This window comes from Canis lupus, chromosome 26, assembly GCF_048164855.1.
Source record: "Canis lupus baileyi chromosome 26, mCanLup2.hap1, whole genome shotgun sequence".
In the NCBI taxonomy this organism is placed as follows: Eukaryota; Metazoa; Chordata; class Mammalia; order Carnivora; family Canidae; genus Canis; species Canis lupus.
In genome coordinates this window covers 47,677,312-47,704,367 of record NC_132863.1, presented here as the reverse complement: position 1 = coordinate 47,704,367, position 27,056 = coordinate 47,677,312, and the positions used below count along the sequence as shown (strand labels likewise).

At 57.2% G+C, this 27,056-nt stretch overlaps 1 protein-coding gene and 1 long non-coding RNA gene across 4 annotated transcripts in view; one reads left to right on the top strand and one right to left on the bottom strand.

Annotated features, from left to right (window-relative positions):
• The window catches only part of CDH4 (cadherin 4), a 496,939-nt gene that overhangs the window by 387,111 nt on the left and 82,772 nt on the right, over nt 1-27,056 (bottom strand). The window lies entirely within an intron of this gene.
• On the top strand, nt 4,023-6,577 carry LOC140618745 (uncharacterized). The gene is made up of 2 exons (XR_012018824.1): nt 4,023-4,832; nt 4,922-6,577. It is a non-coding gene; the product is annotated as an uncharacterized lncRNA (long non-coding RNA).

The window sequence follows — 27,056 nt, the reverse complement described above, 5'->3', positions numbered from 1 at the left end:
CGATCCCAGGACCCCGGGGTCATGCCCTGAGCTGAAGGCAGATGCTCAACCACTGAGCCACCTGGGCGTCCCTGGTTTCTTCTTAAGATGAACACGAGGGAGCCCGGCCCCAAGACTGTAAGCGGCCTTGGGGTCCAGCTCATGGATGAGGAGCTGTGAAGCATCAGTGCAGGGGAGTCAAGTGGTTTCTGGAGCGGGTCCCAGCACATGGGCCGTAGCTCATGGGACACAGCAAGGGACATGGTGGCCTGGCGGCGGGGGGCAGAAGGACCAGGAGGCTGGCCTTGGCCTCTGAGACCTAGGACGGCAGGGGCGAGGAGACAGCGTGGCTGACCTGACCGCTTTCAGCATCATCTCCAGGCCCCACACACAAACCCGGCCCTGAGGGTGTACTGACCACATCCCGTACAATGTGCTTCCTCTGAAGCACGAAACGGCCACCTGCCTCCTAATCTCTAAAGCCCCCGGACGTTTGGCATTTTCCCGAAGACATGGCTCCAATTAAGGGGAAATCTGATTGAAATAAAGCCAGTGCCGTGTCCACCGGAGCCCCTGCCCGGATGGTCTCTGCTTCTCTGCATGAGCCACGGCGGGAACACCCACCCCACCTGCTGGCACAATCCCCGGTACGTCCCGAAGCCCCGGGTCTGAGCCAGGTGCGCTGGCTGCTTGGAACGCCACTGGCCATTTCCGAAAAGGCAAGAAGCATGAGATTTATCTGATGCTCTGACCACGCGGAGCGGCGTGAAAGGTGTAAAATTAGACAGATTAACCCAACTTCCCGGAGAAGCCCCACGGTTGGGATTGGAGCAGCTGTCCTCACTGTTTCTGGAAACTAAAAGAAAGAGAAGGGAAGTGGAGGGACGGGGTGCAGGGGCCTCTTCTCCTCGGCGAGGGACGGAGGCGGGGGTGGGGGGGGACACGGCCCAGAGCCCCGCCTGTGGCCTCACCCACCGCCAGCCCCAGGGCTGCCCAGCCGCAGCGTCTGATCAGCAGCTGTGAAAAGACATGGTCTTCTTGTTACCACTTAACTGAGGTTGTCAGTCACCTAATTGCTTCAATAAAACATAATTAATTAAGAATAACATGTGGAGATATTTACATGAGCCGGAAATCACACACTGCGGTTTCTAGATTTTTCCTGATAATCCGTGTCCAGCCAGACTCCCTGTTGCTATATCTGGACAAAGCGGGAAGCTTTCCAAAGCCAGAGATGGTGCTTTCCCGTTTGCCCTTTGGCTTTAGGAATAAAGACAAAGTAGGGTCTGTGTACGTAGAGAAGCGTCCCGTGAGGCAGCAGGAGCGTGGGCGTGGGTTGACGGCACGAAGATGTGGACACGGGAACGTGCGTCGTGAACACAGCCCACGTGGGCACACGGCTGCCAGGAGACTAACTCAGAGAAGGACACACTCTGGGGTACGGGCCCAGCTAAGCGGGGTGCAAGGGGCCCTTCCCGCCCTCCGACTGCACCTTACATGTTTTCCATGAGATGATGAGTTAGGAGGCTCTGTACCCACAGGGAGGTGGGGGCGGCAGGTGGTCACCTTCCTGAGTGTCCTGACTTCTGGGGAGGTGGCCACACACCTCAGAGTAAGACAGCAGCCTGATGCGCGAGGCCACGACTGGGAGCCAGGACCCACGCCCCTACACACACTCCCAGTACGTCCAAAGAGAAGAAAAGTCATGCATCGTGAAAAGCTGCATTAGGTTTAGGATCAACCATTCATGCAGAGCCTCCCTCGAACTCATAAAGATATTTGCTCACGTCACGAAGCCCAGGGTGGCAGTCCAGAAGGGCCACGGTGGTGGGCAGAGGGGCACAGACCCGGCCCGTTTCTACTTCTCTGGTCTGTGCATCTGTGGCTTCTACCTTCAAGGTCACCTCGTGGTCCAAGGTAGCTGCTGGACCTCCAGTCATCACTTCTATGTTCCACACAGGAAAAAGGAGGAGGGAAGAAGGTTGACGGGGAGGCAGAAGGGAAAGTTTGCACCAAAAAAAAAAAAAAATCTAGAAGTCCCTCAAATAATCCCACGTAAATGCACTGGGTCAGAACTTAGTTGCGGGGTGACACCTAGCTGCAAGGGAGTCTCACAAATGAGCTTTTGTTCAGGAGACTTTGTCCTGAGTAAATTGGTAGCTCGGTAATTAAGGGAGAAAGGGGAAAAAAAGGATTTTCTACCACAGATTCCACCGTGGTGAGCACTGGGAACCTCGCTGGGCCTTCCGTCTTCGTGCGTTAACTGGTCCAACCCTCCAGGTACGACAACTGAAGCTCTCTGCAAATGCTCACCACGCTAAACATCCATCCTGCAGGCAAGAGCCAAGTAACCAGGGCAGACATTCGGGGCGACTTCTGGCCGCGTAGGTGAGATGGGCCTGCAAACCCCCGCCCCACCCTTCATCTCTAAAAGCAGCCATCCAGGGAGGTCCCCAGAGAATGAGCTGCATGACACCCGCTGAGCTCGGGGGATGCCCCGCGTGCTTGTGGCTCCTGCACCCTGAGCGGCACAGGTGACCTGTGAGCCCAGCCCTCCACCCCTGCCTGGAAGGCCACCCCCTCCCCGTCCAGGCGCCCGGAGGGCAGGTTCAGTCTCCCCAACACAACGGCACACGGGTAAGCACGTCCTACACAAAAGGGCAATTAAAAAACGTGCTTACAAGCTGGCGACACTTAGTGCTGGATGTCAGATGTGGGTGACGGGCACGCTGGCCCTCCCCATTCCCACAGGGACGCCCCTTCCTCTTGTGAAGGATGACAGGCTGCCTGGGACGCAGAAGAACCCACGTGGGTGGAGAGACAGTAGAAGAGGGGCCCGGGGCTTGGGGACGCTGTTCCCTGTGCTTGGAATTCTCCATGAGTAATCTTTTATGAAACGACAGGTTCTTTCTTTAAAATCATTGAAGATACTGGGATCCCTGGGTGGCGCAGCGGTTTGGTGCCTGCCTTTGGCCCAGGGCGCGATCCTGGAGACCCGGGATCGAGTCCCACGTCGGGCTCCCGGTGCATGGAGCCTGCTTCTCCCTCTGCCTGTGTCTCTGCCTCTCTCTCTCTCTCTCTCTCTGTGAGACTATCATAAATAAATAAAAATTTATAAAAAAAAATCATTGAAGATACTGTTTGAAGAGTCTGGTCTTCGAAGGAGTTACTGTGAGTGAGGATTTCGGGGTCAGTGGGCAACAAAGTCAAGGCAGTAGAGCACAGTGTGACGCCCCCAGAAGCAGAGGCCAGGTAGGCCAGGGAAGCCAGAAGGGACATACACGCTGCCTTCTCCGCTGTGGGTCCCCAAGTGCACGCTCCACTGTGGGTCCACGGGTGCACCCTAAGTTCTGGGTCTGCGGGGAACTCGCTCAGCTGTGTGTCTGCGGGTGTGCACTTGGCTATGGGTCCACGGGTTTGTGCTCCATCCCAGACACGCTGCTCACAACTGTTGGAGAGCCTGGAGGGACACCCACAGCTGATGCCCATAAAATATTCTTCCCAGAAACAAGGGAGCTGTGGAGAGGGGAGAGGTTTCTCCCTTTGTGCACAAGGCTACCATGACTGGACACACGTGTGGCCGCTGTCCCCTGTTCAGAAAGGAGTCAGTGGTTGGAGGCAAGGGGAAGGGATAGGGTCAGAGTCCCACAGGGGACCCCGTTCTCCTGCGGCTCTCTTGGGAGGCTGACAGCTGCGCTGAGGTGGTCCAGTTAGGGCCCAGAGGGAGCGAGAGACCGTCAAGAACAGCCTCGCCGTGAGACTCAGAGCACTTGGCTCCACCAACCCAGAGCCATCACGCTCAGGAACGGCGGCCACAGCCCCGCGGCTCCCTTGCAGAGAAAAGTATGTGCAACAAGTTCATGACGAGAAAACCAAACCAGAAGATGGACAGCTTCCAAACCTGTCCAAGCGCGGGACGTCATCTGGCAGGAACGCGAATCGGGAACACGTCCAAATCCTCTGTGTTCCTGGAACCTGTGTCTGAGTACATCGGGACAGAATGTACGATGCCCCAGAAATATGTCAGAATAAATCTCCCCTCGGCTGCTTCTGCTGGCCCGAGGCAGGGGGCTTCCGGCCGCGGCGGGGGCATGTTTCTCAGCGCAAGGCCGCCGGGGGCATGCGGGCACTCCTCGGTGCCGGGCCTCCTGCGGGAGGCTCAAAGCACATCAGTCGCCAGAGGACGCGGGGCCAGGGGAGGAAGGGCCTCTGCACCCCTCTGGCTGCCGTCGCTTACTCTCCACGGAGAAACAGACGGTCCTGAGGGGCAAGTTCAGCTGCCTCCCGACCCAGCGGGTAACACGCGCTCCGCTACCTCGAGTCGCCGCGGCTCCTGGACAGCAGCACCGCCTGCCTCTCTCCAGAGAAGCCTGCTGGGGAAGGGGGCCCATCAGCGAGGCCTGAGAGGTCGCCGGGTGTGTGAAGGTCAATGTTATGTGTCAACTCACGTAGCCCCTGCGGCCCAGAAGGTCCAAGGCCAACCTGCGGGTGGCTGGAGGTATTTCCTCTGGGGATGCTGTTAACATTGAAGCCTGCAGACTCTGAGCAAAGGAGATCGCGCTCCATCATCTGGGTGGGCCGCATCTCATCACTTGAAATCCTAAGGGAAAGACTGAGGGGCCCCGGAGAAGAGAGGCCTGTGCCCGCAGACTGCCTTCCAGCTTGGCCCTGGGTCTCCAGCCTGTGGCCCGCTCCGCAGGTTTCAGGGTTTCAGACTTGCCAGCCCCGCGAGCCTGTGAGCCGTTTCCCGAAAGCACGTCTCCCCCAGAACACACACGACCTACCGGTTCTGCTCGCCGCCCGCCAACCACGACTACGCAAGGTCCAGCCCGCTCCCGAGCCCCTAGGAGGTGGTAAGTCCCAACGTTATTCTCTTCTGGGTCCTCTCCTTCTTCTGTATTACAAATGTCCCCTGTAAGAACATCATCTCTTCTCTTCTGAGGTCGGAAACGCCCAGAGCGCAAATCCACCCTCCTGTAGCATCAGGCCCCCGTAAATACTTAAAGCTCCACGTCTTTCAAGGTACATCATCAGCTCCAAGACGGAGCCAAGACCGATACACCGCAGCGCTCCTCTGGTGCCACCGTAGCACGGGAGTCTCTGTGAATGAGAGCAGCAAGTGGGTCCCGCAGAGACGCCGGGAGCTCGCGCCCCCGATGACCTGCCCTCGGCGTGGGTGCGCGGTGTGCACAGCTTGCCACACGGTTCCCGTGCCCCACACTCGGCCCCGCCTTCTCCAGTGCACAGGTGAGCCCCTGCTCACGGCTCCTTCCGTTCCCGGGGCGCGTGCAGGTGCCATGCCCGGCGAGGACGACACAGACGCCAGGAAAGCCATGGGGTCCCTACCCAGGCAGAATGTTGTTTAGTTTTCTGACGAAAACTCTAATGTAACTTAACTGGTTCTATCTCATGCCGACACTTTCAGCAAACAGGTAACCAATACAAAGCCACGTGGCGACATCATTCTGAAGAAAGTGGCAGGATTTATGAGGAGCAGTGGTTCGCAGCCCAGTGGCCTCCCCCAGGCACGGGACACACACTTCGAGGTCCACCTCGTCAGCCCTTCAGGTGACTGTGGGTCACCTCGGGCCAGTCCGCAAAGGCCAGTACTTAGAAATAAGTGTGTTGGGCCCCCTGGGTGGCTCAGCGGTTGAGCATCTGCCTTCGGCTCAGGGCGTGATCCCAGTCTGGGGATCGAGTCCCACATCAGTCTCCCACGAGGGAGCCTGCTTCTCCCTCTGCCTGTGTCTCTGCCTCTCTCTCTCTCTCTCTGTGTCTCCCATGAATAAATAAAATCTTGAAAAACATATTAAAAAAAGAAAAATATACGTGTTTAGGAAAGCATACAATCCATAGCATCTCGCAGAAAAGCCCAGAAGTCACTAGCGTACAGTTTGATGGATTCTCACAAAGCGAGCCCACCATCAAAACCACCACTTGGCTAGAGAGAAGGATCCCGACAGCCTCCTAGGACCACCCCTCCTCCCAGAGGAAACACCCCCAGAAGAGGCCTCATTTTTATAGACTTTATACTTATTTCATATTTATATAAATGTTTTTATTGAAATAATTTTCCCATAAGGATTTAAGTAGTTCTAAAAAGTGTATGACAAAAACCGCCAAATATCTGACACCTGTTTCCGAGCCGTTGGGGGCATCCAGTCCCGTCCCAGGGCCGACGTGGGGGCACAGGTGCCTCTGCCGAGACCTCAGGGCTCTGAGCCTGGGAAACGTGGAAGCACTGAGGCTGCGGAGGGAGCCAGCAAGAAAGCAGGTGGTTCCAACTCTGCGGGTGGTGTGGACACTTGCCCACGGCCTGTCCATGGCTCAGATCCCACAACAGGATGGGTGTGGGGTGAGGGGCGGAATGTGCCCCTCCTGCGAGCGCCGCGGGTGAGTGGACGGCCCCACACAGATGGTCTACGAGGAACCCAGAGGAACGCCGGCCCGGTGGGCCTGAGACACAGTCTCTCAGCCCGCGGCCTCACAGGTCTGAGAGCTCACTGGCCATTATTACCGTTGGGCTTATGTCATCGAGAGAGCAGAGCTGTTTTCTAGATTCTTCCTCAGCCTGCTCTTGCCCATGACAATGACCCGAGGAGCTCATGAAAATACAGGCTCTGGATCCCTGCCTGCTGGATCTCCGGAGGAGGAGCTGAGGATGTGGATCTTCGAGGATCTGGATCTCCGACAAAGGCCCCTGGCGGTTCAGGGACGGCGCCTCTTGTGTTTGGGAATCACTGCCGTTTCTGGGAAGGCCCAGCTAGCAGATATCTCCGGCTTTGGGGGCCATGTATGGTTTCTGGCTCAACCAGTCAGCTCTGCGAAGGACACGTAGGTGTAGCTGTGTTCTTATAAAACTTTATTTACAAAAACAAGCAAAGGGCCAGAGGTGGAGGCAGTACTTCTAGCCCTAATCCAAGCTGTCAGTCACCCTATGAGGTCAAAGGCCACAGAGGACGTAGGTAGATCTGATGAAATCACCCAAAATTTCTGAAATTAGTAAGACTATGAAATATCTACGCACACTCTCATGAGGGATGGAGCTCAGTCTAAGTGGTTGCTGTGCCTTGACAGCACAGTTAGCTTTTAAAATTCAGTGTTTAGAATTAGTAACATCACGAATAACACCACACACGTACAATAATGCCATATACACGAGCACAGACGTTCCTGTGCTGCTAATAAGTCAACGTTTATTTTTTTCTCACCTTTTAACATACTCATTGTGTGTTTTCACTCAGTAAAACACACTAAGTAACACGGTGGCTCTCATATATGATTCATTGGATGACAAATGTCGATCTTCTGGGATTAAGTGGCCAAATCTTTTTCTCGGGGGTTTGGAACCACTGATCCAGTGATGAGTTCCCCAGAAACTATTACAAAGCCTGGAGATTTCTGGCCTCGGAAGGGGCGAGGGCCTGAGAAGCAGGAGGAGGACCCCCCCAGGGATCCCCCAAAAGGCCCAGTCGCCAAAGAGGAGAGCCAGCATCCGATCTAGAGCTCTCGGGAGATCTGCCCCCCGAGCTTGGGGTCGGTGGCTGACAACCAGGCAGGTGGCTGGGGCCTACCGGGCAGATCTCGTGACGGGCCCAGGAGAGGCTCTAGAACATGGTGAGCGCGCAGGAAGGCCCGAGGTGGGGGTGCGGGTGTTCATCGTGCAGCGGCCACAGAGATGTCCAACCACGTAAGCGTCTGATTTGGCCTACATGGCAGCTCGGAGCTTTCTTTGTATTTTAATATGAAGCTTCCAACATTTAAAAATGGGAAGCTCTCACATGAAAATCTGTATCGGGCTCCTGAGAAGCTGGCAGGCATGGAAGGTCTGGCTCAATGGCCCGCTGGGGGGCAGGGCCTGGCCGCTGAGATGGGGTGCACAGCCACCACCCCCTATCTCCCCAGGACTGCTTCCAGGCACCCGGCTCCTTCTGCAGCGTTTAGAGCACAGGAACATCCTGTCCTCTGCATCTGTCTCCATCCAGGTCCCAGCATGGACCAGGGCAAGTCACTCCAGGGCTCCGGGCAAAGTCCTCCCTTACACCCCCAGACCTGGGCTCGTCCCTCCCTCTCCGGAGACGGCAGGTGGGGGCGGGACACCCTCGGCGGCGGGGAGTAAATGCTGGAGCTGGGCCTTGACGCGGACAAAGAGGCCGTCAGGGGAGCCAGGCACCTCCGACGGTGGAGGGGAATCAGGCGGAACGCTCGGGGTGGGGTGGGGGGTCCGAGGAGGCGCTGGCTCCCTCGAGACACACACCCACATGACCTCTGAGTACCTCCGGGTGGGACGGCCCCCTCCTGCCTCACGGGTGTCCAACGCCCAGCACCGTCCTAGGCTATTGAGCGTGATGACCATGCGGTGACTTCGGTATTTTCTGTTCTGTACGTGATACACCCACGAGGACCAACGCTAGAGACGATACCGATGCAGTGAGACACAGGCAATCACTCTTCCCGCGGTGACGACCACGCGTGTGACGGTGGCTGGCTGAGTCCACCAGGTGCATTACACACCCACATCCCGTGGGAAGCCGCTAACACCGTGCTGTGACGGTCAGCCGCGCAATCCCCAGGTTTAGACAGGCTAGTTTTGAATCCGAGCTCGGCTGCCTCTCAGCTGTGTATCCTTGGGCAAGTCACAGCACCTCTCTGGGCCCACCGTTCTCCTGTTGTGCACTCGGTGGGAGTAGCTCCACTGCTCTGAACACTGTATGTGCGGGTACCAGACACGTGCTGCTTGGATCCGTGCCCGGGACATGCAAGGATTTAATAAATATTGGCATTTTCCGTGGGTGGTGTTGATTATTATTATTAATCATTGAGCTCTTATCCCCGGCGTGATCTTATTTAATCCTCAGGAGAAGGCGGCAAGCAAGCCACACACTCTTACTCCCCTGATCGGACGGAGGGAGTCTGAGGCCTGGAGTGACCGGCCACGCCGCCGGGAGGCCCTCAGCGATCCGCGCTGCGCGGCTGCAGTAGCTGCGCTTGAAGTGTCCTCTGCGTGACGGGTGTGCTCCGTAGACACTCCCGGGCCGGGCGGTAATTCAGAATTACTTTCGTGAGAACATCTCATCTCGTCTCGAGAACATGAAGGAAGTTCCTTTATGCTGCCAACGAAAGCTTCCAGGTTTAGACGTGCCAGGGCCGGGGGCCCCAAATCAGACGGCGGCGGCTGTCTATCCGCGCATCAAACGGCCCACCCGCGGCCCCCTCCTTCTTGGGGGGAGACCAAAGGCCTGTCCTGCTCTTCTCTCCAGGACCGCAGACGGGCTCCACCGTCCGCCGTCTTCACGTCCGAGTCCTGGGCCAGCTCACGGGAGGACCCATTGCCCAGTGTGGTCGGTGCCAGCAGGACCTCGCTGCACAATCCAGCAAACAGAGGCCCTCGGTCAAATGAGCTCTTAAAACGTCTTTTCCTGTGGAGATTCAGCGGGAACGGGCTCGGAAGGAAATCGGAAGTGAAACACACAGCATGAAACGCGGACGGGGCCCTGTCCCCACGCGTCCTGCCCTGCCGTCGTCGGGTGGGTGCCGAGGGCACGGCGGGTCGGAGGGGCGGGGCCCAGCCGCTGCGGGGAGCAGGGTCCACCTGCACTTCCCTCCTGCCGGGGAGCCGTGCTGGCGGTCAGCGGGCTCGGGCTGAGTCAGGGGACCCAGGAGAGCGCGTGGGGAAAAGGCAGGGCTAATGCGTTTGACATTTGAGAGAGCGGTGGGGGGCGAGCATTCCTCCCCCATGAAATAAATGTGCCGTCGCGGGCTTCTGGTGAGTGCTGTGAACAACAGTCCCGGGTCCTTTGAAAATGTCAAATTTAACAGCACGGGAAAATGTCTTTTGAGTCCGAAGATGAGAAGTCAGGGGAGTTGAATTAACAACAGAGCAAACATTTTACCAAGTAATAGGGCCTTACGTCCCCTGTACGGGGCACCGCGCGGGGCAGCCTCTAATCTCTGGCACTTAATGAACTTTGAAACTGCTCAATAAATACTCCAGGCCGTGGCAGGCGCCGTCATGAGATAAATCCAGCCCTACTTCAATGGACTATATCATTTTTGTCATTAAAGGAGGCTAATTTTCGTGCCCAAGGAACTCACTTCCCTGGAAAGAACGTCAGGGGGGCACGGACCGTCCCCGCCCCTGTGCCTCGCAGGCCGGGGGGCCAGGGAGCACCTGCGCACCAGCACGCAGGGTGGACCTGGGAGCACCAGCTCCGGCGCCCTCGGCCCCCAGCCCACGGGGAGCACGCCAGGCCGCTGACTCTACACCAGACAAAGGGGAATTTCCCAATCCCTTGGGAATGCAAGGCCAGTTTTATGCGGCATAAAGTCCCCCCGTCCACCTCCTGCAGCATGAGGTGCTCACCCCCCAGAGGAAATGGGACATTTTACAAAAGCCCAGGGTGACGCTGAAAGCCGTGCTGAGCCGGGACCTCGCGCTGGGCCCCAGTGCATGTGAGACGTTCTCATAGCGGCTTCCTCACCTGCCAGGCCTGGGAAAGGTGACCCTGCCAGCCCTCCCCAGGTCCCCGTTGACCGTTGCTGCCTCCGCACTGGTCACCGAGAGCAGTTTCCCTCCTCTGGCTCATCGTCACCTGCTCAGCGCCCGGAGAGGGAGAGGAGCCCGGCAGGAAAGAGCTCCCCGAGGGCGGCAGCCGACGGCCTTCCCCTGCTGCCAGCGCGGTGCACCCAAGGGCACGCCTCGGGAAGGCTGCCCAGCCAGGGCAAATTGGAAGCAGGACTGGTAATTAGGGACAGACGGTGTCCTCAGAGGACAACGTGCCAATGCAGAAATATGGTTTCCCAATTTTTTTTTTTTTAACCTAAGGATCATTCTGCTTCTATTACCTAAGGGAGAGAGGAAGGAAGTTGGGTCAGCTAGTCTTGCTCCCCACGCACAAACATGCCAGGGCCAGGGAGCGTCCCAGGACGTACCCCGATGGGCAGTACTCACACCTCTTACCGTCGCAGAGCCTTGGCTCAGGCAATCCCAGAGCCCTGTACGCCAAGTGGGGGTTCCCCAAAAGGCTGTAGGAACAGCATTTATGGAGACGGGGCTGCACATGCTGCTCCGTGCACATCCCTCAGCCCGTGCAGCGTGTCAGCCAGGCCTATGGTGCACGACAAGAATGCCTGGGGTGACGGGGCACCAGTGGGAACCGGCCAGCCCAGACCTCCGTCCACTGCCAGCATCATGTTCAGTGCGTCCTGGCCGCACACCAGGCCCCGACCGGTGCAGCCGACGCCGTCCATGCCTTGCAATGCAGCAGCACAGCGGCTCGGCCCCTCTGCCCCTAAATGGTGCTGACTCCGTCCATTTGGGTAAATTGCTGCTTCCGTGGGCTCACTTACCCGGCAGATCGCAGAGTGGGCATATCTCAAGGGTGTTCTCTAGAATATTCTCTGAGCTTCCAGGGATTCTGAGGCCTGAGGGCATGTGCAGGTATGCAAACTGGCCCCAGAAATTTCCTCAGGGATGAAAACTAGCAGGTGGCAACAGCGTGCTGTGACCACGCCAGTCCTGACAGCCACGGCTTCTTTAATTCCCCCGTTGGTCCTAATTAAAAATACCTCTTTAATAAGTAATTTTTAATTACAAAACGACTTCAGAGAATTTGGGAAATCGTTACAATGGAAAGGAAGAGAGATGACCTGAGATCTCACGATCTCGACTGGGGTTTCTCAAACGTGGCACGCCCCACATCTTGGGCCGGACTGTCTTCTGCCGTGGGGGCCGCCCTGGCGCTGCAGGATGTTCAGCAGCACCCCCCAACCCGTGGGCTCCGTGTCCCCCGCACCCAGGTCGATGTTTGCAACCACAGTCGCTCGCACGCTGCCAGAGACTCTGCCAAAGTGCCCTCCACGTGTTCCTCAAACCAGGTCAGATATTCATTCCATGAACATTTGTGAACCGCCTGCTACGTGCCAGGCACTGGACTCAGGCAAGGTAGAGACGAGCCTGCTCCCTCAAGGGGACAAACAGCCGCTTACAACTTGTGCAGAGCCCTAAGCGCTCACCGGGACACAGATGGGGCCACGTGCGGACGAGTGTGAGGGATAGACGACCCCGACCGACCGGAGACGCCAAGCACTGCGCCCCGAGGACGAGGCAGAGGGAAGGGAGGCTCGCCGCCTCCAGCCTCCCGGCGGACGCCACCCTCGTGTGCCGCCCACCATGCGTGCATGCACGGGGGGTCACGGCATGTCCACTTGCACCCTCCTCGAGAATGATCTCTGGCTATTTTCTTTCTCGGGAAACCAAACACGCCTGGGGGGTGGGTGGGGACAGGGTGGCACACTCTCTCCCCACATTATTCCTTCTCTTCTAAAACTAAAAATTCTCGCTAAGTGGATGTTTTCGTTTATCGTAAACTGCTGGGTTGAGTGCGATGGGCTAATTATTTCCGCACGGTCTAAAAGAAGCCCAGAATAATTGTCTACAATTTTCTGCATTTGCTTTCTCCCAAAGAACGTATTTTTCTTCCTTAAATTTCAAAGCCCGCGTCCCTGATTGGGCCCTGGTGATATCATCTGTAAAATAAGCAGGCGCTCGAAGCAAATGTCAATCACAAACGTCCCAGCGATCTTACGGGGCAGAACGCTGGCAGCTTCTCGGACAGACGGACTGGGGAGGGTGCTGGCGTCCCAGACCTCACCCTGGCCCTGGTGTGAGCGGGTCTCTCCTCCTCCTCCTCCTCTCCGAATCTACGATGCTACATGCCAAGCCCCACCTAACCTTCCCCTTGCAAAGTGCCATTCTGAATTCCCATCTGCTGCCTTCAGATGGGGACTTTGTCACCCGGTGCAGCTTGCAGCTTTCAAGTATTTGCTAGATGGTTGAGGACGACCGTCCGGGGCTGTGGCTGCATGCACCCCCTGCCCACGTCCCACCCTCCTCAGCGAGGCCCCCTCAAGCAGGTGTAGGATAGACAACTGGGATGTCACAGAGCGCAGGTGCCGTGTTTCTTTGCAGAACCCCAAACTTTTCCTTTGCCAAAAGCTGTAGCGGGCCCCACACCCCCTTCTCTCACCACTAAAAATCTCCGAGTTGTAATAACCATGCGGGCTGTCCATATTGAGCCACTTAACAGTTCATATGGTCTTTAAAATGCATATCGTGTGACAGTGGATCTGGATTTGTGAATGACAGCTTTTTATTAGAGCTGCCTTCCATCGTCAGGAAAGATATTATCTTCCTGTCTTTGCAACGTGCCAACAGCATCTTGAAGGATCCAGGGAGGGGCACGGACGGGTGGCATGCAGCCCGGGAGGCTGTGCCGGCAGCCCCGTGGTGGCTGGTGCAGAAGGGGGTGCTGCGGCGAGCAGCCCCCGCGATGCATGAGCTCATGCGAGACAGGTGGCGCGTCTGTCCACGGACACCGCGCCGGCGAGGTGGCCGCAGCTGTATGGAGAAGTGACCCGGGACGGGACGGCGGGGGGAAGACGGGTGTGATCACTCCGCACGTGGTGTCCGTTCGACCGGCGAGGCGGCGATAAAGGCATTAATTTAACTGCAAACATTAACATGTGTACAGTAAGATGGATTTTCTTAACAGTTCAGTGTGGCATAACCTTAATGCAGTACATTAAAATCATTCATTACAATGAATAAATAGCTTAATGAGATTGGAAGCGTCGAGCGTCTCCCCGTAAACGTGTGATGAAGGGTAGCAGGTGATAGCTGTCACCGAGCATAAATTATCATCTCTCCGGCGCATTGTTGCTTTTGTTGAATATTCAAAGGGACGGCTTCCCAGGACAATATCAAATTAGTCTGCGTAATAATAATTAAAAAAAAAAAAGAGATCTGCAACAAAATTATCTACAGTCCTTACCTGCATGACGCTCCACTTTAAACAAAGGCCAATTACCATCTGATATTCGTTGAATGATTTGTCCCCGGTTCAAACAACGATGCCCACGGACTCTCCTTTCTGCTCCACACTCCTGAAGTTGACATTTCACTCCCCAAACTTGCAGTCGGAACTTAATGATCAAGCACAGGGGCGGTGAGTGGGGTTGGTCAAGCGCTGGGGACAGGACGGGGTGTTGCCGTGATTTTTCTGCTGCTCCTCGAAGGATTCTTAATCGACTCAGTGCATTTAAATGATGCATTCTGGAAACCTCACCGGTGGGGTGTGTGTGTGTGTGAGGAGGGACAGCCCTCCCCTCCCTTTTAGGTCACGGAACCTGATGGCCGTCCCGTCACAGGGGAGCAGCAGGCTGGAGACTGCAGCGCCGACACTCGACGCACCACGACCACCGCCTTCTCCGTCAGGAAGACGAGGCTCCGCATTTCTTAACGACTCGTGCATGATTTTCCTACTCGGATTCGAACGCTGGGTTAGCTCCCAGAACGATAAAAACCACGGCGCTAACTATCCCGTCCGCTTGGCATTCACGGCGAGAAGTACCGGGTTACCTTGCGTGGCTGCCGGCCAGTGACAGCTGCTCTGGGCCGCGGGCTCGGCTGTCGGTGCTCGGGCGCGCAGACCCTGCCGGGGAGCTCACTCCAAGCCCTGTGCATGTTCCTTTTTTTTCTTTTTTTTTTAAGACCCGTGCATGTTCCAAGTCTGCTCTCCAGACCCTTCCAAGGAGCAGACCTGGAAGCGCATCCCATGTCCGAGCTGCAGCTTTAGTCTACTGAAGGGAGCAGCACTCACCATGCGGGTGCAGGCCACCCACCTTCTGGACCCCCACGTCTGTGGCTCTCAAGCGCCCCTTTCCCTGGTGGAAGGAAGAGCCCTGGGCTGGGGATGGTGAGAAGCTTGCACGAAGTCCCCCAGCTAGGAAGGGGGTCTGCGCGGGATCCCTGGGTGGCACAGCAGTTTGGCGCCTGCCTTTGGCCCAGGGCGCGATCCTGGAGACCCGGGATCAAGTCCCACATCGGGCTCCCGGTGCATGGAGCCTGCTTCTCCCTCTGCCTGTGTCTCTGCCCCTCTCTCTCTCTCTCTCTGTGACTATGATAAATAAATAAAAAATAAATTAAAAAAAAAAAAGGAAGGGGGTCTGCGGTATACACACACCTCTCTCTGACTTGAAATTAGACCCTCAAAAGAAAATGATGCCTAGGGCAGCCCGGGTGGCTCAGCGGTTTAGCACCGCCTTCGGCCCAGGGCGTGATCCTGGAGACCCGGGATCAAGTCCCATGTTGCGTTCCCTGCATGGAGCCTGCTTCTCCCTCTGCCTGCATCTCTCATGAGTGAATGAATGAATGAATGAATGAATAATAAATAAATAAATAAATACCTTAAAAAAAAGAAAATGATGTCTAAAATCTGTGGATTGTATCAACATCACTTCGCTAGGTGTGACACCAGGAGGGGACGGGGCCAAGGGACCTGTGTGTACTATCTCCGCCAACTCCTTATCAACCTATGTTTCAAAGCAAAAAGTTTGTAAATCATGCTAAACCATACAGAGCTATACAAAGAAGCTGGAATGGTGACCCCAAAAAAGATAAGTCCATGCCAAATCCCTAGAACTTGTGTATGTCAGCCTGTTTGGAGAAAGAATATTTGCAGAAGTAATTAGGAATCTTGAGATAAAGAGATCATCCCGGATTATCCGGTTGGGCCCTAAATCCAGTGACCAGTGTCCTTAGAAGAAGAGGGGAGAGCGAGCGCGGGGAGAGGCAGGGACGTGAAGGTGGGGGAGGAGGCTGGAGAGACACAGCCACAGGCCAAGGGGCGGCCACGGCTGCCAGGAGCTGGAGGAGGCAGGAAGGCTCCCCCCACCGCCCCCGACGCCTCCAGCGCGGACACAGCCCTGCCCGACATTTCGATTTCAGACCCGTTTGTTCAAGTAGCCACATGACCCCAAAACACTACTCTCCAACTTTTAAAGGAACCAAATCCATATCCCAACGAAGCCTTTAAAACGCCTCTTCCTGAATATGTTTATTTAGGTCAAGCAACACCAACACAACGCTAAGAAACCTAAAAGGCTCTGGAGGTCACGTTACTCCCTCTCTCTGGGGGACGCCGAAGGATGTTGGAACTGCCTGGAACGCGTCACGAGGGCCCATCCATCTACTGCTCAGTCAATCACAGGAGCTGCCCTCGCAAGGTCCAGAAACCTTATGAAGTAAAAAACAGGGGGCGGCCGCGGAGCCCATTCACGTCACGCCAAAGGGTTGCTCTGAACGCGATTCTGATGCGGTAGTGGCCTGGGCTGCGCCTGGCTCTGAAAGGGACCAGCCCTGAGCCCGACGCCCACGGCCTCCCTGGGCATCCCGGTCGCGCCTTTGGACCGTATGAAAGACGCGGAGGTTGCTTCCAAGCCAACACGATCGGGGGACTGCAGGGACCGTCCGGCGGGGGGTTTGGGCTCGTGTCTGAGTCGAGAAGCCAGACCAGCTTCTCTTCGTTCCAGACACTCGTGTTCAGATTCTGCACAACGTCAGGTTTTCCCAAACCCTCACGGGGCCGGGGAACGCAGACGGGGTTGCAGTCACTCTCCACATGCACAAAGGAGCGAAGCAAGGTCCCCATGCAGGTGACGCAGCGCCTGCCTGCAGGGTGGCCGGGCGGGCTGGGGTGGAGGTGGGAGGGGTCCCTGGGCCGAGTGCCGGCAGTGGATCCCAAAACTCCTGAGTCCTGGTGACACTTGTCACTCGGGCCATGCGGGGCTGTCTTGGCGATAGAGGGTTTTGCACTCGGACCGGGGACGGAAGTGGGAGAGAGGATGGAGGGCGCAGACCGGGAGGGACACCTGGCACAAACCCCCGGCCGTGCAACCACAGGCACCTCAGCCATAGCGGATGCCCCGACACGGCAGGGGACCCCAATCTGCCACCGGCCAGGAGCCCCCAGAGCAGCTTTTTCCAAGGGGTTGGAGCTCCTCGCCCATCACGGAAGATGGCCGTGCTCCTGGGGCCTCCGCGCTCCCGACCTCCGCAGTGCTAGCCCGAGCCACCAAATCTTCAATAACCCAGAGTACTGCTTGCAAAATGTGTCGCTGGGCCGTCCCTTCCAAATCCCCTGTTACCTTGGCAACGCAGACGTGAACGACAGCCTCCCATCACGTATCAGTGGTGGGAGCGCATTGGTATCCCACCACCCCGTAGTTCCAAGCTTGCCCTGCGAGGGCCCGCTGTGGGGACGAGAGAGGTGGCCCTAAAGGCACGCGATTAGGCTTTTGCCCCAAGAGACAGGCCCCTTGTGCCAGGATGACCAGCAGACTGTGGACAGGCTACCTGCCCGGTGACCTGCCGGGGCAGAGCGGGTGTGAGTGGGGCCACGTGCCACCTGCGATCCTGGCTTCGCTGCCTCCGCCCGGGTGACCCTGAGTGGTCCTGCCACATCCCCGAGCTCACGTGCTTCACCTGTGAGATGGAAACAGGAGCACCCCTTCCAGGGCCCTCCAGCGACTTTGGGAGGAACCTGCCCCGGGCTTCTCCCGCTTCCACGGCTGTGCCGCTGCCATTTCTCTAAGCTGGGAAGCTGCTCCAAGCCTGGCTTCCGCCGACAGAAGCCCAGCTGCCCCTGCGCTCCCTCCCCTGTGCTCCCTTCCAGTAGCAACCGCAATCCTCAGCACAGCATTCCCGGGTGATCCACTCCTCGGCCACTTCCTCACGTCACACGATCCGTGCTCATCTCACCGACACTAAGGGGGAACAGACGGCAGGCATCACCACCCTCTGTACTGTCCGCGCTATAGATGTCACTGCTGATGCCGCCGGCACTACTACCATTGCTTCCACATTTCCCACCGCCACCACCCTACTACCGCCACCACCGCCACCACCACCGCCAGCATCACATCTCAACCATCATCATCACCACAACCACCACCACCACCATCACATCTCAACCATCATCATTACTGTTATCACCTGCATCATCCTTATCACTATAATCCCTGCCATCACCACCAGCATTATCATCACAACTACCATCATCACCATCACCGCCACTATCATGATCACCACCGCCACCAACACGATGGTGACCATCACCCCACAACCAGTACCGTCACCACCAACACTACCACTACTGCCATCACCACCACCACCATCATCATCTAACTTTACCGAGCACTTAGTAGGTACCTAACACTCTTCTAAGCACTCTTCCCAGCCTTATAAAGCCCCTCTGAAGTAGATAGTGTTGTTATCCCATTTTATAGCTGAGAAAACTAAGGCCCAGAAAACTTAAGCAATTTGCCCAAGGCCACAGGGACCCACATAGAGGAGCCAGGACCTAAGCCCAGGCGGTCTGACTTGCGTCAACTCTCTTAAACACATCCCAGACTGCCCCCACATGCTTCGCAGGCCTCCTGGGAACCCCCTAGGTATGCCACACGTACACGCCAGACATGAAGGGATGCCCTGGTCAATCTCCTGTCTCATCCCCTCCCTACCCTGGCCATCACCTCCGCTGTGCAGCCTTCCCAGATTCCCTGCACAGGGGATGATCCGTGTCCTCCGCGTCACATGCGCTGTGCTCACCTTCCTACACCTTCCTCCCTGTTGAGACATGAGCCCCTCAGGAGCGACCATATTTTACTGCTGTTTCCCCACCAGACCGGAGCTCCGTGACTGATCCCTGATGGGTGTTTGATGAATATTTTAAAACTCAGAGTGGCTGATCTGTCAAAGCTTGTTGACTCACTACCATCAAGGAGCTCCGTGCAAACTCTCTCCCAGCCACACGTGCACCCGGCCCACACACGCCGGCACCCCCGCGCCCAGGGACCCCTCCTGCTCTGTGCCTAGCAGCTTCCGTGCCCTCTCCATCGTCTCCGAAGGGAACAGAGTGCCCCAGACAGGTGTGAGCCAGTCCAGAGTTCACGCGGATACACACCTTTGTTTCTTCAAGTCGCTTGGCATTTATGTGACCCTCGGCGTTTTCAGGTCACTGTACAGCGTGTCCACCAGCACACCCAACGGTGCCCAGAAATGAGGAATCATCACTATGATTGCACAACTGACAAAACAGCCCCAGCGACCCCACACAACCGGCCCGGGCCACGCGACAGTTGAGGTGTGAGTGGTGGAGCTTACGGCCCCGGTTCCTGCTCCTGCTTTACGGGGAGGTCAGCGACAGCGAGAGATTTCTCTAGTTGTGTCTGCTGCTCTTCCTCCGTTAGGGCCCAGTGGTCCTGAGAGGCCCAGGACGGCCTTCATTACAAGGGATGAAGCAGGAGAACCCCAACCCCATCCCCCCCCACGGTATCTGCGGTGACCGGAGAACACCGTCGCTGTTTCCAGAGCGATGAAGGGAGCCTTGAGTGAGTCGCCAGCAACTCCAAGTGAGCAGCGAGAAGGCACAGCCCATCTCGCATGTCCCGTGCGGGATGGCACCTGCCCCCGCGGCGGATCCGTGCGGCCGTGGGCTGGGAGCTGGGAAGCGTCCTGGGCCCCACACGGGGCTGTGGGTTCTGCTGAACCCTCGGGCTCCAGGGCCGGCGGGAAAGACAGGCTGGGGGGCCCCGGCGGGAACGCGGGTGACTCAGAGCACGTGCCTGCAGCATGGGCCCCGGGCAGCCAAAGCCTCCAGTTTGTTAGGAAACAAGGCAGAAGTCATGCTATTTATGAAAAATAAGATTAAGCAGTGACAGCTCAGTGTAAAAACAGAGGTCTGGAGTGTCATGCGTGGTAGGATCAGGCCTTGGGCTCGTTTATGACCGTCCCTGTGCTGCAGGCTCAACCCCGTTAGCCTCAGTCCCCAGCGTGACCGCGCACGCTCTGGCCTCCTATAGTGGGGACTGAACCTCTAAGCTGGGGAGTGTGTCCTTTTTTTTAGAGATTTTATTTATTTATTCATGAGAGACACAGAGAGAGGCAGAGACACAGGCAGAGGGAGAAGCAGGCTTCCTGCAGGGAGCCCGATGTGGGACTCGATCCCGGGACCCTGGGGTCACGCCCTGGGCGGAAGGTGGACGCTGAACCGCTGAGCCCCCAGGTGCCCCAGGTGAGCGTGTTCTACTGCTACTGACGTGGCCACGCCTCTACCTGGGTGAGCGTAAGCGGGGGAGACACAGCTACTCCTCTTCACCTGAGGCAAAACCAGCCCCTGGCTGGTCAGTGGGTGGGATGGGGCAGCTGGCGTGGGTCCCCCGAGGTCCCCTCTGCAGCCTCTCACTGCCACCTCCCGTGTGGAGGGACCCATGAGTGCCCCCGGGGGTGCCAGAGGCCCGGCCAGCTTGGGGGCTGCTCCTTTATGGACGAGGAACCCCTAACCGCTGGTCCCAGGAAGCCAGCATGGTGCACCCACGAGCAGACGTCGTGGACTAGAGACCACAGGATGGAGCCCTGCAGCCCCACGGGGACGCGCTGCATGAGCATGATGGGCAGAGTGCACGCTTGGAGATGCGTGCCCTGGTTTCCTCTAGATGTCACGCGGGGTGGGAAGGCCTGGGGCCCCCAGTACTTATGCTGCCGCCGCCGGGTCTGCATCTGTGTGGGGCCCAGGCCAACACGTGACATCAGGACCAGTGGCTGAGTCACCCATGAGCGACGGGCCAGGGAAGGATGTGGCTCTTGGCCCTCCGGGTTGGCTGGGCACCCACGTGCTTACTCTGGTGCTCAGCTGCCCGCCCGGCAAGAAGGGGCAGAGGGAGAGACGGGGTCACGGACGCGGAACAAACGTATCGAGTTCAACCACGAAAGCCGAATCCTGAAAACGCGGATTCACTTAGACCAGCATTTCCTGAACCTGGAACGGGCGCCGCGTTTGCAGACACGGGCCGCTGCCTGCGGCTCCACCAAACACCACCTCCGCGTCGTCCTCACGAGCCTGGGCTTGGGACGAGCTCCCCGAGCCACAGCAACACGTGCCCGGCCGGGGCGAGGGGCAGGGGTACGAGCAGGAGGGACGGCCTCGGCCCCGTGGGAGCGCGTCCGGATTCGAGACCTGCCTCCAGGGTGCGCCCAGCACCTCGGGTGAACCCGCTTCCCGCTCTGCTGCGTCTTCAGCCCGGCTCGGCTCCGTGCGGCTCTGGGCCGGACCCCGGGGTCTCAGGGGAGCTGGCGGTCCCTCTCCGGGCCTGCATCCAGTGACACGGTGGCGGCGAAGGACGGCAAAGCCCTGGCCGGCCCTCCGGTGCTGGGGGGCACGGGAGCCGGCGCGCCGGGAGCCGCAGCAAGACAACCGCGGCTGGAGAACAGGCAGGTGGGCGGCTACGGGACCACCAGCTTGTCGGCCTTTCCCGCCGGGCGAGAGCTGGCAGGATGGCAGGATGAGCACACGTCCTCTCCCGGGTCCCGAGCGGGAGGGAGGCCGCCTCCCGGGGAGAGTCCCCACGTCCCCGTCTGCCCCTGGGGACTGCGGGCAGGGCCCCGGAGCTGGCCTGCCTGGGCGACGATGACAACTGGCTCCCACGACCTGAGACCCAGCGCGGAGGCCCGCCAGCGCGGGGGCGCCCGCCTTCTCTCCCCCTCCACCCTCTCCCGCCCCATTGCTGCCAAGCACTGTGCAGCCCGGAGCCAAACCAATCCGGGCGGCTCCAGAGGCTTCCGCGGGGCTCAGAGCACAGGCTGCAATCAGATTCCACGCTCCAGCGCCCAGCCCTGCTCGCTCCACACACAGCGGAGCCATTCATTAACACCGAGGCCAATTAAAAAGTAGGCAGGCTCCCAGATCACAAAAATCCCCAGGCTGCGCCTTCCCGCCCACTCCGAGAAGGCCGCGGGGTGACCGCCGCCCACGCAGCAGGGAGGGACCGGACCCCAGAGAGGGAGCGAGGACCCGTCCTGTGGGCACCGCCGGCTTCCCGCACTGCCAGGGGGCTCACCCGTCGGGGGCCGGAGCCCCTCCACTCTCCACCGCGCCGAGCCCACGGCAGCCTGCTCCGTACCAAGTTTTATGGAGTCATTTTGTGTACTTCCATTAAAGAGCTTAATATCCAAGTGACAGGGGGAAAAGCAGCCTTCTCATTACGGGCCTCTGTAAAAACAAAATTGTAAAAATTTACCATTGAGTTATTTACAAAGCAGGAGATGTAATCAGTACTTACACTCCCACTGGAAGGATCGGTCTTTGGCGGACAGCCCCAAGCCCTGGCTGGCAGCGGCCGCGCAGCCCTTTCCAGGACTTAGAACCGAGTGGCGGTCTGTCCTCTGAGGGGGAAGATCCCCCGTTGTGGGGGACACGATGACCCCGTGAGGCCAGGGGCCCGGCAGTCAGAGGGAGGAGATAGCAGCCGGGGTGTTGGCCAAGGCGGGGTGGGTTACGCCACATGCGCCACCATCTGTATTTCATCTCGGAGCCACGAGCTCCCTGAGGGCGCAGAGAGGTGTCCAGCATGGCCCTCCCCCTGCCCACAGCGACCCCGGTGCTCCCCATGGAAAAGCAGGGTCACCTCTGAGCTTCCCACCTGCTCCGCCTCCACATGTGCCCCCTGGACCGTCCCTTCTCTTGGTCTTATGCTGCTTGTTTGTCTTGCTACTCTTATTTTAATATGATCCCAGACTCGCAGAAAAGTTGCAAGAACATGACACATGCCTGCGTTCCCTTCGTGTACGTTCCCTTGACCCCATTTTCTCGATTGCTGATAAATACCCTAATACTTATTTTCCAAAGCCAAAGACCTCCTCCTACGAATCCCAGTTTGAATTCAAAGATCAGGATGATAACGCTGCACGATGCCCCCGACCTAACCTAGGGACTTCCCAGATTTCGCCACCTGTCCCTAGAACATCTTGTGCAGAAGTAGTCCCCAGGTCGTCTGCAGGAACCTGTCATCCGCTCTCAAGTTGTCTTGAATTGCTTCCCGTGTTGTGTGACTTGCGGCATTTTTGGAGGCCAGGCTGGTTACTGTAGGCAGCTCTGAAGTCTGGGTCTCTCTGATGTTTCCCCGCCAACAGACCCCGGGTACTCGGGCAATCAGAGCCGATGCTGCGTCCTCTCAGGGCCGAGGGTCCATGAGCAGGCACGCGGCATCCACGCGCCCCATGACCGGAGGTGGAGTGGCTTTGGAGGCTTCACAAGGATGTGTCCACCATAATCTCTGTGCATAAAATCAGCTTTACTTCCACCTTGGCAATTATTAAGACTCCTCAGGAGGATATTCCGAGGCTATCTATCGCATCGCGCCTTAACTCTTCCCCACTAGCTGCAGTACCTACAGTGCTTCTCGCCTGGACCAACCCTCATCAGCGCTGCCTGAGGAATGGTGCTTCTCTGGCTCCACTGCAGATGCCTCACATGTTAGGGGCCGTTCTGCTGGAAGGAGGCCCCGCCCTTCCCAGTCCTATTGTTTGTGCCAGCGTGGACTTCAAAATTCTTACTTTATTCCATAGGCTACTATCACTACCATCGTCTTTATTTCCAATTCTGGCATTTCCCTGGATTGGGCGGGTAGGGGCCCGTCAGGCTGGGTCCTGTGTCTCTCTGCCATGTCCCCATCATGGCAGGGCTCCCCCTGTCTACGCTGCTGTTCTTGTCACTGAGAACTTGAATTCTGAGGCTTCCTCATGGGTCTCTCCTTACTTCCTACACCGTGTCTCACTGTCGGCTTCAATACTGCTGTGTCCTCAGCTCCAAGTGTCTGGTACAGAGCAAGCACTTAGCCAGAGACAAGTATCAGATGTACCGGGATATGGTGAGCCCAAGGGAGCAGGTGTTCCGAGGACCCTGGTCGACACTTTGCTGCCCTGCCCACAGCTCCTGGGCCACGGGGGTGGCTGGTGGCCTTGATGAGCAGTTCCTGCATATGCAGCTCTCCCTGGCGACGTGCACGGTGCCGTGGACCCCAGCCAGTGTGTGTGGGGGGGCGCTGATTGGAGCACACACGCCTCCTCCTTCCTCACAGTGGGTCCTACGTGGTCCCGCAGGGGGATCCCCTGAGGGGCTGAGCTGTGGTAGCCTGAGGCCATATCCCCCTTAACAAGCCCCTCTTTTTGGTTTTCCTCTTTACCTTGTTCTCTCTCCACAGGTCTCCCGGCATCATTCCCCAAATAAGCTGCTGGCACCCCACCCCGGCAGGATCTACTTTCAGGGCATCCTAAGCTAAGACAGCCCCCCAGTGCTGCAGAGACCAGCTAGAAGCCAACTAAATGCAGGAGCTCAGTAACATCTCTTTGGAGGTTCAGCTTTCAAACCTGGAGGATTGCAAAGTGCAGAGACAAGCATTTCCCCAGCAAAGCTGGTGCTCCAATTCAGACGATCTTGCCCCACAGGGAGTCAATGCTTCCCGTCCCCCCCACCCCCCACCCCATACTGCAATGTCAGGGAAGCTGGGAACCATGAGAAACCCTCTTATCTGGATCTCTGACACCCGGGCTCATGCCTACATGCCTACACGAGTTCTGCATTAGGGCAGCTTGCCGGTTCCAGCCTTATTCCAGCTCATGCGTGCACAGTCACAGGAAACAGCATCCTAATCCCTCCAGCTCAGTAGCATTCCTGTCCTGCTTACTTATTTGGGGTCTGTCTTGGATCTGCTAAATAAAAAAGTATTCCGATGCCCGTTAAAGGTGGTAAGAAAGGCTTTATGCAAGGGGAACCGCCATGGGGGTGCGTTGCAGCAGGGAGAGAAAGGCTCACATCTCTCTGGATGCAAGGATGCAGCCAATAAGCAGGGATATGATGCCTGCAGATCCTGAGGGCTGAGTTCTGATCTGATGGGTCTCAAAAGCCACATGCAGGAGCCTGACAACCGTCCTCTACAAAGTGGTGCAGGCACGCCCAGAGCGCAGCAGCGTCTGGGAGCCTCGGCCTCGCAGACACTCTGGACATCACTGCATTGGGTGGGGCTCATCTTCCCAGACATATGGGGCCACGTGGGGTCCAGGGCTGCTTCCCTCCCCATGGCTCCTTCTTGCTCCCCCAACTCCAGTCCTCCCTCATCACCCTCGGGAGGGACCTGTGGGCAGGGACTGTCTACTTCCCGGCCGGACCCACCACCATCCTGCCCTTGAACGCTTCCCAACAGTTGCACACAATCACAAGCAGGTGCCAAGCCCTGCCAAGGACCCAGATGGGATGAGGATTATTGAGATCATCCACAGAAAAATTGCGAATCCTGCCCAAAGGGCCCAGAGACGAAGAAGCCATCCTCAGGCTGGAGGACACTGCAGTGCAGAGGGAGTGAGTGTGGAGGAGGAGGACAGAGTGTCCCCGGGGAGCCTGGATGCCCAGGATTGAGCATGCGCTGGCTCTCACTGACCCGTTATCCTGGCAGCTCCCCCACCCAGAGGTGGAGGATGGCATTAAGCCCCCTCTGCAGATAGGAAGCTTGGGAGACCCTCGCGGCCGGGCCAGGACTGGAGCCCCAGTACACGGTTGCCTGTCCGGACGCTGCTGGAACTCAGAGGAAGGGAAGGGACTTGCCAGCAGGAGGGGCGGATAAGGTGCCCAATGGGAGGACAATAGGACCAGGGGCACCGCCTCACAAGCCACATCCAGGGCAGGGCCGGGCTGGGGACCTCAAGCTTCTGAGGCTGCTGGCAGGTCTGAAGGAGGACGTGCAGCACAGTAAGTGGCTCCACGGCATTCCTCGGTATTCACTAAGCACCTACTCTATGCTGAGCTGGGGAGGGATGCCAGGGTGAGCAAGGCCAGTGGGTCCCATTACTGCACAGCTACACTCGGTGGAGAAGACAAAGGATCGAAATCCTTATCAACCGTGGCAGTGCTCAGATGGAAACAAGAAGTGGAGACCTTAGTGGGAGGGGCGGGGGGACCGACCACAAGCAAGTGGTCAGTGCAGGTCTGTCCGAAGAAGTGACGTTTTTACCACAGCTGAGGGATGAGATGGTGCTGGCGTTTAAAGAGAGGAGAACGTCCTGGGCGGCCAAAACTGTATGTGCAAAGGTCCTGGGGCAGGAAAGTGGCCCGTGGATTTACAAGTTTAAAAGACTGTGAAGCTGAGACTTAGTGGACACTGTGCCCAGCGGAGGCCATGCCCTCCTCCAGCCTGGGGTTCAGAGGAAAGACTTCAAGCCGTCACGACCTGGTTCATATTTTCTCACATCCCTCAGGCTGCCAAGTGAGCAAGGAGAACCTGGGGACAGTTATGGGGTGACTGCAATTGCTAAGGTCTAATTGCTTGGTATCTGGGTCTCAGCATAGTGGATTTACCTAAGGTGCTGGAAGAAAGTAATAATTATGGAGACTTTAGGTCAAATATGGTGCATGAGAAGATCATCCTGGATCATGACAGGGTTTAACAGTCATGAAAATGATAAAAATAAAAAATAAAAAAAGAAAAAGAAAAAGAAAGAAACCCACAATTGCTCATGACCCGTAAGTGAGTTACAGGTCCTAGTGGACCAGCAGCTGCACTCTCATTCCTCCTGAAGGATGTGGCTTCAGGTAGTTCCTGGGCCACAGCTCCTTGCCTTGCCACACACGCGTCCAGACACGGTGAGCACCTCACGAATGCAGACTGCGTCTGCGTGGGGCCGGGGGCCTGCCGTCACGGGGCGGAGGGGCGTTACTGTGGTGCGGAGATCGCACACGTCACCCAGGAAGCGGGATGTCTGGGGAAAGAAACTGAAGCTCAGCCTGTGGTTTGGCTGACCGTGTGAAAAGCAAAGATTTCTCCTTTAAAATGTACATACCAGAAAGGGAGACAGAACATGAAGACTCCTAATTCTGGGAAACGAACTAGGGGTGGTGGAAGGGGAGGAGGGCGGGGGGTGGGGGTGAATGGGTGACGGGCACTGGGCGGGGGCACTTGACGGGATGAGCACTGGGTGTCATTCTGTATGTTGACAAATTGAACACCAATAAAAAATAAATTTATTAAAAAATTAATTAATTAAAAAAATAAAAAGTACATGAACTATCAAAATCAACTTGATAGTAAGTAGGACACCCTACAGGTTCTCTAATCCCCTAAGTAAACAGCAGAGTCGCCTACGACGTTCGTACATGCCTGTACACACGTGTGTGCACACACGCACACACATTTACACACGCGAGTGCCCACATGCCCGCGTGCACACACACATGGCCTGGGACACGTACAGGTAAGTTCTATCAACCAGTCAAGAGATGGTTTTAATTTTGTGTATTTTCTCCCAGAGGACAGAAAAACAAGGACCACCGCTCCCCAATTTGGTTTATGAAACTAGCATGACCTTAATTCCAAAATCAAGAGCCAGAAAAGCACAAGGAAAAATTACAGGT